Below are 15,206 nucleotides of genomic sequence, written 5' to 3' on the forward strand. Positions count from 1 at the left end.
GAGAAGCGGTCGACTTCTACAAATAAATACACTTCCTTGTTTTCAACCAGTAAGGGTCCGGCGAAACCCAATTATATTTCTTCATTAGGTTCCACTACTGTATCTAGCGCGGTAAAATGGGGTTTATAGGAGATCACCCATTGTTCTCACCCTTTGTTCGGTTTTCATGGCAATTCTGGGATGTTGTGAAGCTGTCTCTGTGTAGGTATAGGTACCATACAACTTTGGCCGCCTGCAGCATACCGCCCTGGCCGATGATGTTGTTCCATTTTTGTTGGCGGATCTTATTGATTGAAGGTTGAAAGTTCATGTCCTTTGTTTGTGGCAGCTACAAGAAAATCGATACCCAAAACTTTCCCTGAGTTCTTGCGATACACTGGTACATCTTCCTCCTCCATCGTGATTGAGTGGCGCCCCTCACTCTGTTCTGGTGATGTTGTTTATCATAGTTGGTCTTGCTGTTTCTTCTCGGTTGAATGTAAAATTGACCTCCGATTGTTTGACCTGACGTGATACGTCACTGATAGATAAAATTTTGGGTGGTGGTAGTTGAAGTATCTCGTTAAACGAAGCAAAGTTTTTGGGTGGGAAGGACAGCGTGGTTTGTTGGCTACTGTGGCATTTCCGGAGAATCATTTTGAATGGTGAGAGTGCCATTCCCGTTTGTAGTTGCCGATTCAAATTATTGTATTCAGTGTAATGCTCAATAATAGGTTTCGCTGTACAGTTAGAAGCTGTACTTGCAAACTTGCAATCCCTTCTATGATCAGGTTTACTCGAACAATTTGAAAGATTATTAAGATCAAAGTTCCCAGAACGAAGACAATGATACTTCGGACAGCTTTTTTGAAGCAGAGTTTTAACAGTATAGGCAGTTTGCGTTTTGACCGAATTTGAAAGTTTGGATTTTCGTTCAATGCTATATTTGACATAGTGCTGTCTTGAAATTCGGGCACGCTATGAAGTTTTCGAGTAATGCAACTACGGAATTTTCATTGCTGGGGGGTTGTGCTTTTCCTATCGGGTGACGCAAAGTATAATCGATTACACTCATTTTAGTGCCAGAAAGGTGTTTAGTTTCAAATTCAGACGGAAGGAGGCGGTCTATCCATCTTGTTAAGCGGTTTTGATATGTCTTATTGTTTTTATTGATTTGAAGAGAAATTGTCAGGACGTGATGGTCAGTAATTAGAAAAAAAACGTCTATCATACAAGTAATACTCGAATTGTTCGATAGCCCGCACCGCTGCTTATAATTCCAATTCATTCACGGAGTGTTTTTTTGCGTGTATTTAGAAATCGAGAGGCGTACGCAATAGTAGCCCAGCCATCCGGTGTTTCTTGTTAGAGAGCCGCCCGATACCTTCACGGCCTGCGTCACCTTTTATCCGAGTTTCGCGGTTACTTACGAACTGCCTATTTGCGGTGATAATTTGAACTGTGGTTTGAACTACATCCACATTTGCACTTATCCATAGAGATGGCCATCTTTTCGTGATCTAACTTATCGAAAACCCTTCTTAACTTCTCCATTTTTTGATCTTTTGTTCCGTGTCTTATAATCAATATGTCATCGAGAAAAGCAAATGCGTCTTTTTCCTTTTTTCATGTTAGATCGATGGTTTTCAGGTTTCCTGTGGGCATATCCCGTAGAATCCAGGGGTAAGCCCGTAGAATCCAGTTTGGAACTGATATGTTTCAGTCGCTTGGCCTAAATTTCACGATTTCTTGTTTTATCGTCCAGTTTTAGTTGGCTTTATGCATAGCGGATGTCAATGGTCGAGAAGAATTTGAAACTGAATTTATTATTACCTTCTTGCGGTGATTGGGTTATGTTGTCTAGGAGTACGTTAAAATTAGGCTTCTGATGTTTTTTTTCATGGATTGCCTTGTTTATTTGTTTCGAAGCCATTGTCAATTCGATATTTCGATCTTTCTTAACTGTTATGACTATCGAGCTGATGAATTGTTCATCACTGCAGCTTTCCAGTTTTACAATATGACCCTTGTCAGTTAGGGGTTTTTTCCTCGTGCGAGCTTTTCTTGGAAGTGGATCGGGATCATCTGTCTTTTTTGTTGAAGGGCTTTAAAATCGCTAAGGATTTTTGTACGTCTTATACATTTGCAAAGTCCTGGATATGTTGATATTGCCCAGTTGGATATCACTGCATCTGACAGATTGTCTTTCAGATTGTCTTTCAAGTAGTTCAACCTTAAAACCTGATGGATGTCCATTTCAGACATTGGAAACGCTTTTGATAGAAACAAATTTCTTACCGAAATAAACAAAGAAACTCGAAAAACTCGAACTGTTCTACCATTTTTAAATGAATTTGTAATAACAATCACCAAAAAATGTGTATCTCCTAGCTAGAGTTGCTTTTGCTTTTCTATGAAGTTCATGCAGCCAATCATTTTATGGCAAAAAAACTCAAAGCAACCAATGAAACACAGTAATTCGAAAATTTTTGATGAAGTTTTCAACTAAACTACATTCTTGCTTGTAAAATTGTTCGACAAAACCTAAATTGAGATAAAAAACAGTAATTAAATAACTTTTTCTGAAATTTGTTTAAAAAAAAATTTGAAAAACAACTGATAAAATTGTGTAATGTCTGAACGATTAAATTGTATGTTTTGTCTAATTTTTCCTCAAATACCCTAGCTCTAAATGTACACTTGAGTGAGGAAAAACTGTTTTGTACCAAAAATATTCCAGTTACCGAGCATACAAAACATCACAAAGCATTAGTGAGGCTTACAGTTATCAACAAACACAAAGTCTCCCAAACTTTAGGTCAGTTCTTTGAATTCCCTCAAAGTATAATTGACGTAAGCAACTTGCTTCAAGTCTTCATTTTCCTTTGCAGTGAAGAGTCGAATCTGAATGTAGGGCGGCTTGTCCATATTGTACTTCTTGATTGTGGCACACACTCTCGTCATGTTGTGTGTTGATACTTAATATACTCCATTACAGATGTCGAGCTACTGATTCAAAGTTGACTCTTTTCCAGATTTGGCTTCAGATATAGGTACGAGTCCAAGGTTTTCCACATCAGCGAATAACAGTACTCTGGATTGCTCATAATGCTTCTCCTTCTTTTTCACAAAGATATATTTGTTGGGATTTTTCAAAATTTCCAAATCAATCATTTTTAACAGTTGAAAGCAGGGTTCAAAATATTTTTTCCCTTCTAGCTTTTTGAAACCAAACAAATCTCACAATTCTTGTTTATATATATATATGTATAAATTTTTATCTAATCTCGGCAGAATTTGGCTATGAGACGTTCCTATCAAAAGTAAACGAAATTTACGATTCTCCAAAGAACATAAAGAGTTGTGGGTAGATAGATTTCCGTTTCTTCTAAAAATTCTATTCATACTGGTGAATTAAACTGAACTGTACTAGATTTCCAAACTTTGTATTTTACAGCGGCATCTTTTTGCTAGCTTAGAGTAGGTTTTGGTTGTTTTCTCCAGAAAACGGAGAAAATATCTGAATTCATTCAAAAAGTATTGAACATTTCTGTAAGTTTGATTTAAAAAGTGAAAAATTGGTCTCATCAAATTGGTTGATCTTTTTAATTTCTGAAGTTCATGCAGCCAATCATTTTATGGCAAAAAAACTCAAAGCAACCAATGAAACACAGTAATTCGAAAATTTTTGATGAAGTTTTCAACTAAACTACATTCTTGCTTGTAAAATTGTTCGACAAAACCTAATTTGAGATAAAAAACAGTAATTAAATAAATTTTTCTGAAATTTGTTTAAAAAAAAACTTGAAAAACAACTGATAAAATTGTGTAATGTCTGAACGATTAAATTGTATGTTTTGTCTAATTTTTCCTCAAATACCCTAGCTCTAAATGTACACTTGAGTGAGGAAAAACTGTTTTGTACCAAAAATATTCCAGTTACCGAGCATACAAAACATCACAAAGCATTAGTGAGGCTTACAGTTATCAACAAACACAAAGTCTCCCAAACTTTAGGTCAGTTCTTTGAATTTCCTCAAAGTATAATTGACGTAAGCAACTTGCTTCAAGTCTTCATTTTCCTTTGCAGTGAAGAGTCGAATCTGAATGTAGGGCGGCTTGTCCATATTGTACTTCTTGATTTTGGCACACACTCTCGTCATGTTGTGTGTTGATACTTAATATACTCCATTACAGATGTCGAGCTACTGATTCAAAGTTGACTCTTTTCCAGATTTGGCTTCAGATATAGGTACGAGTCCAAGGTTTTCCACATCAGCGAATAACAGTACTCTGGATTGCTCATAATGCTTCTCCTTCTTTTTCACAAAGATATATTTGTTGGGATTTTTCAAAATTTCCAAATCAATCATTTTTAACAGTTGAAAGCAGGGTTCAAAATATTTTTTCCCTTCTAGCTTTTTGAAACCAAATAAATCTCCCAATTCTTGTTTATATATATATATGTATAAATTTTTATCTAATCTCGGCAGAATTTGGCTATGAGACGTTCCTATCAAAAGTAAACGAAATTTACGATTCTCCAAAGAACATAAAGAGTTGTGGCTAGATAGATTTCCGTTTCTTCTAAAAATTCTATTCATACTGGTGAATTAAACTGAACTGTACTAGATTTCCAAACTTTGTATTTTACAGCGGCATCTTTTTGCTAGCTTAGAGTAGGTTTTGGTTGTTTTCTCCAGAAAACGGAGAAAATATCTGAATTCATTCAAAAAGTATTGAACATTTCTGTAATTTTGATTTAAAAAGAGAAAAATTGGTCTCATCAAATTGGTTGATCTTTTTAAATTTCTGAGAAGTTTTGTAGAATGAGATTTCTTGTTGAACTGAATCTAACCCAGATTTTTTTATTAGATTAAAGAAATACTTTTTATTGCCTAAATTTGTCAAAAAACTAGCTTCCTAGCTCTGTCTAGAATCATGTCAGATTCTCGGGTTAGCTTTTTCAAATGATTTTTCTGTTGATATTTGAATAGTTGTTATAAGAATCTTGTTTCTTTATTCCAGAATGAACACTTTTTAAAATGAAAATCTATATAGTTTTAAACAAAAGTGCAAAAACCTTGTCAAAAATTTTGCAAGATGTAGAATTTCAGTTAATTTTCTCGGCAAGTATTCAAAATTGCGTTTCATTTTTTTAACGAAACTGTTTCAAAATTTTTTAAAACGTAAAAATCTTGTTGAAATTATCACAAGTTTTTTAAATCTTTTAAATGACAGATCAGGTGTCGTAATGAAAACACTGTATAATCAGAAATTTTCATTTAATCACAATTGTACATATTTTTCAGAATCGGTAAAATTATTAATTTATAGTAATTTCTCCTATGTTTTCATTTAAAAACAGTTATTTCGGATGTGTTTTCAACAGCTTACTCTGATAAATCTTCAAAATCTAAGCTTCAGTTCAAAAACATTTATTTCAAATGAAAAGAAAAACCAGTTTAGAAACAAGTACGAAATTTAATAAAAGTGTAAAGAGACAAAAATTATTTTAAAAAAAAGAGATATTTTCCGAGTTCCTTGTCATTTTGTTTTTCATAAGCCACACCATGTTTTCTTCTCAACAGAGATAATATATCCTGTTGAAACTTAAATTTAATTTTCTTATTCTTTTTATCACGACTGGTTTCAATTTATTGCCAATCATGCAGAGAAACTCTTAAGAGACTGAAGCATTTCTTCGGATCTCGGTAAAAGATGTCAATTTCAAACCCTTCTTCAAATTGTCATTTGTAGTGAATGTTCACTTGCGAGCAAGTGAAAACTCTGTGATTATCTCAGGTACACAAATTCGTCTAATTACTTTTCTTTGGATCATATGAAACCCCGTAGTTTTTTCTCGTGGGTGACTTAGACATAGCTACTTCTTTTCAAAATTCTCTATTTCGTTTATTCTCGAGTTCTCTCCATTCTGAAACATCTTTGATAGTTTGCTCACTAGACTGGGAGATTTTCTCACATTTGCGAATCTTGACAGTTTCGGTACCAAATCCAAACTGGATGCAGTAACTCGCCAGTTCTATTAAGATCACAACATTGATAAAGTATCTTTATTTAGAATTACAAAAAAAAATTAATTAAATATATAAAAAGTTTTTCATCAATCTCATAACCTCTGTGTTTTTTAGAGAATTTTGATTGGTTGAAACTTTTCTGATTATTCCTAGAATGCAGAAGATTTGGTAATTCTAAAAGTAAAGTGTAAGGTCTTAATAAAAAGGTATAGGAGTTAATGTGTTGATTTTACAATTTAGAAGGTTCTATATGTTAATGGGTAATGACATCATTTTCTCTGGTGGAATTTTTCTACAACTTTCACTGTTCTATAAACTTTTAAGTGTTATGACGTCAGTTTTTCTGATGGAAATACTTTTTTTTGCCTAAATAATTCAAAAGACACTTTCCTAGCTCTGTCGAGAATCATGTCAGACTCTCGGATCAGCTTTTTTCAATTAAGTGTTTTTCTATTGATATTTGAATAGCTGTTATAAGAATCTTGTTTCTATATTCCAGCCTAAACACCTTCTAACATAAAAATTATGTAGTTTGAACAAGTGTGCAAAAACCCTCTCAAAAATTTTTGCAAGAATTAGAAATTGAGTTGATTTTCTTGATAAGTATGCAAAATTGCGTTTCAGTTTTTAACAAAAATATTTGAAAAAATTTGCCAAACGTAACAATCTTCGTGAAATTATCAAAAGTGAGCGAAAACATCTAAGATCTTTTGGAGTAAAATGCATGTTTTTTCTTGGTTTTCCGAAAATTATGCAAACTTCCAACTTTGTTTCTTAGATGAAAAGGCGAAAAACGCAAAATTTTAATGAAAAAAGAACATGTTGACTTATTGCTAAAAACTTCTTTATTGGTGACTTGGATTGCTATTCCATATGTCAATACATTGGTTTTCTTCTGTGTTTCATCAAAATACATGCAAAAATTAGTTTTCTAATTAATTATTTTTGAACAACATTTAAAATTATTAACATTGCCAGAAAAACTAACAATTTTTTGACAAAATGACTAAAAAAATTTTTGACTTTTTTGAACAAAAAGCGAAAATTGTTTCAATTTTTTTGACAAGATGCAGAAAATGTTTAAGATTTTTTGACAAAATGTGAAAAATGTTTCAAGTTCTTTCACAAAATGCGAAAATGTTTCAATTTTTTGTGACAAAATGCAAAAAGTGTTTCACATTTTTTGACAAAATGCGAAAAGTGTTTCATTTTTTGTGACAAAATGCAAAAAGTGTTTCACATGTTTTGACAAAATGCGAAAAGTGTTTCATTTTTTGTGGTAATATGTGAAAAAATTTTCACTTTTTTGATAAAAAAATAAAAGTGTTTCATTTTTTTGACAAGATGCGAAAAGTGTTTCAATTTTTTTTGAAATCTGTAAAAATTGTTTCACTTTTTCTACAAAATGTGAATACTATTTCAGTTTTTTGACAAGGAGCAAAAAACGATCAGGTATTTTTTACTTCTAATTTTTCTAGTTTTGTTCTAATATTTGTTCAAAAAAATTTCAAACTTTTTAACAAGTGTGCGAATTGGGAGCACTAAATTAGGTTGTATTCTATTTGTTTTTCATTGATTAACCCTGAACCTCTCATCTATTCTCATAAATAAAATAAAAATTGAAGAAATTTAATAATTACAGAGAAGGAAATTAATACCAAACAACAATTATTTACAAAAATATCCAATCAAAGAGCTGTCCAGAGTTCTGTAGGTTCTCTATAGAACGCAGAACTGGACGAGGTTGTAGTGATTGTTGTGGTGCTGGAGGCGTCATATTTCTGAGAAACTTTCACCTTCATCTACTGTGATGGGGTTTTCAGCTGGTTCTGCTTCCTCCCAACATATCTAGAGTCAGGAGTGTCGAGGTAGTTCATTCCCACGTCCTCAGCCATTTCCTCCATCATTTGCATTTCTCCAAATTGGTTCTCTGTCATGGGTATTTTCGTCATATGATGTCCGTTGCAATCCTTTTGCATCACTCCCACCATATGCCAGACTTGAATTGGGATGTCCATTCAAGCCAGAAAAACTCCAGAGACTGCTTCTCGCACTTGAGCTTGTACTAGATCAGACAAAATTTCTATAGAGTGCATGAGGTTGCTGTTTTGCGCTGAGAAGATCATTTTGAAAAATAAATTGATCAAAATATACAGAATAAAACAATGATTGATTTACAGTTGAAAGAGGAGGTAGTTGACGGTAGTTAAGTTGAATTTAAAGTATTTGGAGCTGAGAGAAGGGGTAGTTGCCGGTAGTTTAGTTGAAAATAAATTGATTTTCAGGTAGGAGTGAGGGGTACCCCCAAATCGAATGTTTGGGTTTAACCAGTCAGAATCGATTTTCCTTATTTCGATTGTAGTCGTATCCAATCAGGTTTCAGCTTTTATCTTGGAATTCTTATATAAAAGTCGTGTACATTAGGAAACGAAGTCCTAATAGGATCTTTTTGTATTTTCTCGTTTCCAATCACAAAAAAGTTCGTTTTTCTTTGAGTTGTCGAATCCAACCAGAGGACTCTTTTAAGGACCTAACTCTCCCAAATGAGTAAAAATTTACACAAAATCAACCGCAAAAAGGAATGACCAAAAATTGTTTGCTGTAAAAATAAGGAAAAATTGCCGATACGAGTATCAAAAGAAAAGCAAACAAGTAGCATTTCCACAGTTTTTTTCAGCAAGTTATTTGAATTTTTCGTATGTAATCAATAAGAAATTGAGTAGATAGTCATGAGTAGATAGTCATGTCTTTTGAGTAGATAGTCATGTCTTTTGATTTTGATGTAAATTTGAGATGATAACTCAAAGTTGTTGAATTTTTCAAAATATATCTCTGAAAATCTGATTCCAAGGCTGATCAAGCAGGATTTTGAGCTGAAAAATCTTTAAAGAAAAGTGACATTTTTTTTACAACATTTTGGATCGGGTAGGGGATAAAAAAGTCTGTGATATACTATCGTACGAAATTTTTGTACTGAAATTTCGTTCCTATTCAAGTGTAATTCTGCCGTAGGTTTGAAGCTTTATACGCAATATGTGTATCAAAATGTAAACTCTTTGATCGAGTAAGTTTCCCTAATTAGATTTTTACTTAGTCGGATAACTCTACTTTCCACATAATAAACTACCAAAAAAAATTATGAAAAAACAAGAGTCAGCATCTATTTCATCAAAAAGAGAATCACTTGGATTTTTTTTGTAAAGTAAGTCGAGGAAACTCAATTGTTTTTTGACAGACTTTTTTCAAATAACGATTAAGGTTTTTAAAAAATAATAAACAGTTCAGATTCAGAGCACGCTGGAATCTGATGGGCTGATTTCCAACAAAACAGTGTTACTTATAGAATAATCAATTCTGATTGGTTGATTTTCCCTAAGCAACAGCAAATCAAAGTTATTTCGTTCTGATTTTCTCTACCTTGAAAGCCATCAATCTAAACTTGATAACAATTTCAATCATTTTGAACAATTCAAACTAAGTACAAACAATCTATAAATTATTTGGGACGTTTCAACTCTCCCAATTTTGTAGGTGTCATTTAATTTTTTTTAAATTTAGTACATGCTACATTTAGTACATATAGAATAATTCCTTAAGACGCAATTTTTTTTGGAAGCCTTCACTCAACAGCAATGAGAAAGTGAAATGTGAGGACAGTGACAAAGAGTACAGACATCCTAAAAAATTGCGTGCGATGAGTTATTTTTTGTCCGGAATAAAATTATTGTACTTACGACCAGCAAGAAGCACGTAAAGTCAACCCCAAATTCAAGAAAGGGTGTATCGTGCGAGAACGAGTGATTCTGTTGCTGATTTGAATAAAAGGTTGCTTTGATTTCTGTTGTTTTGAAAATGAGGAAGATAGTGATCAGCTACAGGATGAGTTGAATGCCTCTCAACCTTTCTTGACAGATACCGAGATGGAAAATGGACGCGACAGGGTGTTTAATTTTCAACTTTCAAAGTAGATTTAAATCTACTTAATGAAAAACTGGATCAAGTCTTTGAAGAACTTGATTGCGCAGCAAAAATTAACCTTGCCTTGGGATTTGTGTTACGTAAAATAGAAACAGTCAAATATCGTCATTTCTACGCTCATGAAAATATGACACTCTTTGATAAGTCTATGCTGTCTGTACTAAAACAGACTTGACGACTATACAGAACAAAGTCAATAAGCAAGACATCATTGAGGTTTGAACGCAAGAGAGACAAAATACGAAATGGCGATTCAAGATAATCACTGATAAAAAATTATTGCTGCCTTAATAAAAAACCTACCCATTGGATGTAGAGATTCGGTCATTCCCGAAGTACGTCTGAGAAATCAGTAAGTTACCTGTTTGATTTCGGACTCGAGGAAGCAACCATACAATGACAGTTTGTTTGTTTCGAGCGCTTGCAGTTCGTTTGCATGGAACAACTAGTCTTGAAACATCCACCTCCAATATTTTTAATAATTTTCTTGAAAATCAGAATGTGATCCAAAAGAGTTTCATGGAGTTTCGATAGACAATCTACCAATACTTGAAGATGTAGTCGAGAAAAACATCTTTATCTACAAAATTGACATCGAAGATGGAGAATTCGTGGGAGAATTAACTCGGAGAAGCATCAGTGAATACGAGAATACAGTAAAATTTCTACAATAAAACAACCACAGTATTCACGTCCTCAACATCGACAACTTTTTCAAATGCTTGTGATGCCCAACTTGCCATACGTTTTTCAAAATGTCTCGTCACTTCAACTGCCATCTTTTTTGTTGCAAAAAACAATCAAAAAAATTTTCACCAAAGATCGAGTTGAAAAATTTTCATCAAAAAAGGATACACTCTGAGAGCTGTTGTTTGAAAAATTGGACGGGTTCAATATTGAGTATACCAGATAACAAACGTTGTTTAAATATGTTGCCATTTTTGACTTTGAGTCAATTTGCGTACCATCCGATGAACTAAAACCAACAGAAATAATATCATGGATCGGGAAGTATGATCCCATATCAGTGTACATTTACTTTACAAACCCGTGTTTTTGTGTGACAATGATCCACAATCCCTCAATATTGCCTTTGTGACAAATTTGAGTCATAGGCGGGAAAAAAATAAAGCCGAAATGCAATCAAATTTTCCGGAAATCGAAAATATTTTCAAAAAGCTGCTACACATAATTGTCAGCATCCTTAATGAACGAGGCAGTTTTAGTGAGAGTGAAGCAAGAGAGTACGAAGACGAATGTATCGAGGATGAGGAAGAACAGACGCAACAACTCACTTTCTCAGTATTCAAAAAAATTCAATTGATTGTTTTGATGCATAATCTAGAGAGATACAGAAACACTCTACCAGTGTTTGGATTCAACAGTGGTCGGTTTTATATAAACCTCACTAAACCATACCTGATTCCCTACCCTATCAACGAAAAAGAAATTGAACCTTCAGTTATCAAGAAAGCAAACGACCTTGTTTCCTTCAAATTTGGAGATGTTCTGGACATTACGAAGTTTTTTGGTGGACTTACTTTTTTAGACTCTTTTCTAAAAGCTTAAAAAGCCCGAGACATAAAAGGATACTTTCCATACGAGTGGTTTGATACTCCCAACAAACTTGATGAACAACTACCCTCGTATGATGACTTCTACAGGTACCTGAAGAATAGCAACCTTCTCAATGAAGAGTATGACGATTTTCAGAAGCTTCTCAATTCTGGGTTAACTGAAGAGCAAGCCTTGAAAAAACTCGGGTTTAAACCAAACCACCTACGGTATTGGAAAACTACAAGTACCTTAAACCTATCTGGGAATAGAAAAATATGGCAACATTTCGCTGTTTTCTACTGTGTAAGAATAACAAGCATGTTGTTCCTACCCTTTAAGCTATGCAGAAAATGATGAAATTTATCATGACAAAGGGATAGACATGTTGAGGCTCGGCTGCTCACTACCGAATCTAACAAACATCTGTCTATACAAGTCAGCCGACTATTAGTTTTAACCGTTATTTTCGAGTGATAACGACTTGCTCGAAAAAATATGGGAAGATATGACAGGTGATCCTTTAATTGTTTTCACGAGGAAAGCAGTAGCAAACGAGACGTTTATTTGAAAAACAAACAACTTGTGTAAATAAATCTTTGCTTTTGATGCTAGTCAACTATATACTTAATCTATGTGTCAGGATAGGCCGCCATGCTTGTATACGAGATGAGAATACAATGAAGAAACACAAAAACTCAGGGCTAGGCAAAATCGAGTTCGAACATTTGAAAATACGGTCTTGTCTTAGTTTCGAGCAATCAATTTGGAATGCAAAATTGTGAGTTACTACACTACAGGAAAACAGAAAAAAAACAAATTGCTTCATTGTTGATGGTTATTGCAACCATTGTAAGACTGTTTTTAAAGCAATGGGTTGTTGTTTCCATTTTTGTCATTGTCAAGAAACTAGACCAAGCCTAACTGATGATGATATCAAACAAGGAACCAAGAAAAGAGAAATTGACGAGCTTCGAAAATATTGCATTCGAGAAAAAGGATACTCTATAAAAAAAATTTGGGAGTGTAGTTGATGGGATCAATTGAAACACAATGTAGACGAGAAAAACCACGCAAAATTTCACTTTCCCTTCAAATGACCTCTTTCTACCTATTCACTACTGCAAGACATCGGAAATGAAACAAGTTTCGTCTACGTGCAATGCAATCTGAGTGCTCTAGACGAAATAAAAGTGAATTTCTCCAATTCCCCATCTATTTTCAAAAACAATGATGTTACCAGAAACGGTATTGGGGAATATATGAAAAGATATGCGGAACGAAACGATTTGTAAAAACAACAGCAACGAAGATTGATATCGACCCTCAATTTGACAACGGAACACTTATAACACCACTTTTCAAATTTTACTTGTATCTTGGACTACAAAGTGCAAAAAATCATCGGCTTGATCAATACACACCGCGTAAAATATTCAACATTTTTCATCAGTCTCTTGTTGATGCTAGGTGAGCCGGTGAGGAAAATTACTTTTCTGGTGTGGTAGCCGAGACAATGAAACAGGCTGTTGAAACCGGCTGAAACAGGTTCTTTGCGGCTATCAAATAATGAACCGATCAAAACATACAATGACAAAATATCTTGGTGATGAAAAAACCCCAAACTCTATCAATAACTAGTTCATCAAGAGACTAAATATCGTAGCAAAAAATTTTTATGAAGTCGAACTTGTTGAAGCTACTATAGGGCATCCTGAACCAGTTATACTAGGATTTTTTATACTACAGTATGCCAAATTGAGAATGTTTGAGCTGTATTATAATTTTTTGGATAAATTTTGCGATGTCAACAAATTTGAAGAACTCGAAAAAGACACCGATTCCCTCTATTTGGCTTTGGCGGAAGAAGATTTAGATGAACGTATCCTTCGCTGCAAGCGAGCAGAATGGTCTGAAAAGCGAAGCAAGGACTGTCGAGACAATTTTAGAGCAGATGCGAAAAACAACTTTTCCCACGTACTTGCTGCTCTAAGCATAAAAACCACGGCAAGAGAGAACCAGGATTGTTCAAGGAGCAGTTTAGATGCATCGAAATGCTCAGCCTGTGTAGCAAAACTTATTGCTGTTACGATAGTAAAAGTCAAAAATTTAAGTTGAGCAGTAAAGGACTGAACAAACATGAATTAAAAGACTCTGCAGATTATCCGATGGCAAAGTAGCGACAACTATTGGAGGAGGCAGTGAATTTGAAGTCAACTAACAGAGGATTTAAAAGCGATGTTACCAAATAAATTGTGAAAGATACAATTACATTTCGAATGTCTTAGCTACATCTCAAAAAAGCAAGTAGATTTGATTCTTAACTCAGAATCTGGTTTTGCTGTTCTAACTAAGGATTGGGGGAAATTAATGGCCAACAGTTTGGCAATCAGATGTTTGCCGGTTGAGTGGGTGTTTCAAAGTCTAGAAATGCACTACTTGCTATACATCTGTCAACAAAAAAACATCTAACAAATTTTAAACAGAATGAAGTGAAATGATTTGAATTTAATTTTCAAGATTTATAATCTCTGTGAAACAAAATATGGGAACCATTGTATATTATAATTGAGATTTTGCTGCAAGATAATTGCTTGACCTGAAATGAAAGAGTCGATATGTAAATTTCAGCTCAGAAACAAAACTTTATATAAAATAATGGTGTCTGGCGAGCAAAAATAGATAAACTGAGAACTCTCGAAACTAAATCATTCTCTTGGAAATCATCACTCTGGTCTGATTATCATAAAAAATGCTTGTTTCTTTGTATGAAATTATTGAGCAATTGATTATTATTCTCGCTAAAGCATTGTTTTACGGTGTTGACCTCCCTAGCTCAAAACGGCTAATCAAAAACTGCTAATTGAACAATTTCCATTAATGCAAATTGTTTAACTAGCGTTTTTTTTGATGGCGACAACAAAATTTTTCCAACAGATTTTAAAAATGCCCCCAAAATTTTTTTTGTGTTTTATTTTTCAACCGCAAATCGAATTTTGTACTCAAACAAACCTTCTTCAAAAAACTTTTTCAAAATTTTTTGCGTATAACGAAGTCCTGGATACACTAATAATGAATTTTTTTCCTTTTTGCTTAAGAATTTTTATCAAAAAACCCAAAAAACTCTTATTTTTTTGCATGATTGGTTCATGTATGCCTTGATCATTGTCTGGTAATTTAAAAATTTGAATTTAAAAGAACCTCTTTGAAAATTTTTGCCGAAAGATAAAAGTTTGATACTTTCGTTATATTTACTGTGTCATTGTGTTTTTTGACATTTTAGGCCATTTCCAATGCATTTTCAATTCGAATCTTTGGTTACTCTACGTTTGAGCTACCATTTTTTTTTGTCAATTGTGTTCGGTTACGAACATGACCAAAAAAATTTGAGTTATTAAAATATATAGATCAAAATTTTTGGTTCATGGTAAAATGCTACTCATACAATTTCCATATATTAAAAATTACTAAAAATAGACCTTTCATGCAGTTTTCTGTACTAATGGAATAGCATGAAAAGTGTATGACTAGCATTTTTCCATACATGAAAATTTTATATGGCTGGCAGTTTTGGTCAACCTGGGTCTTTTGAATATTATACGTTGTAACTTATAGACAGCTAAAACAAGAAGCATTTAATTAGAAAAAATATGGCCT

This window comes from Symsagittifera roscoffensis, chromosome 10 (genome assembly GCF_963678635.1).
Source record: "Symsagittifera roscoffensis chromosome 10, txSymRosc1.1, whole genome shotgun sequence".
NCBI classification, from domain to species: Eukaryota; Metazoa; Xenacoelomorpha; order Acoela; family Convolutidae; genus Symsagittifera; species Symsagittifera roscoffensis.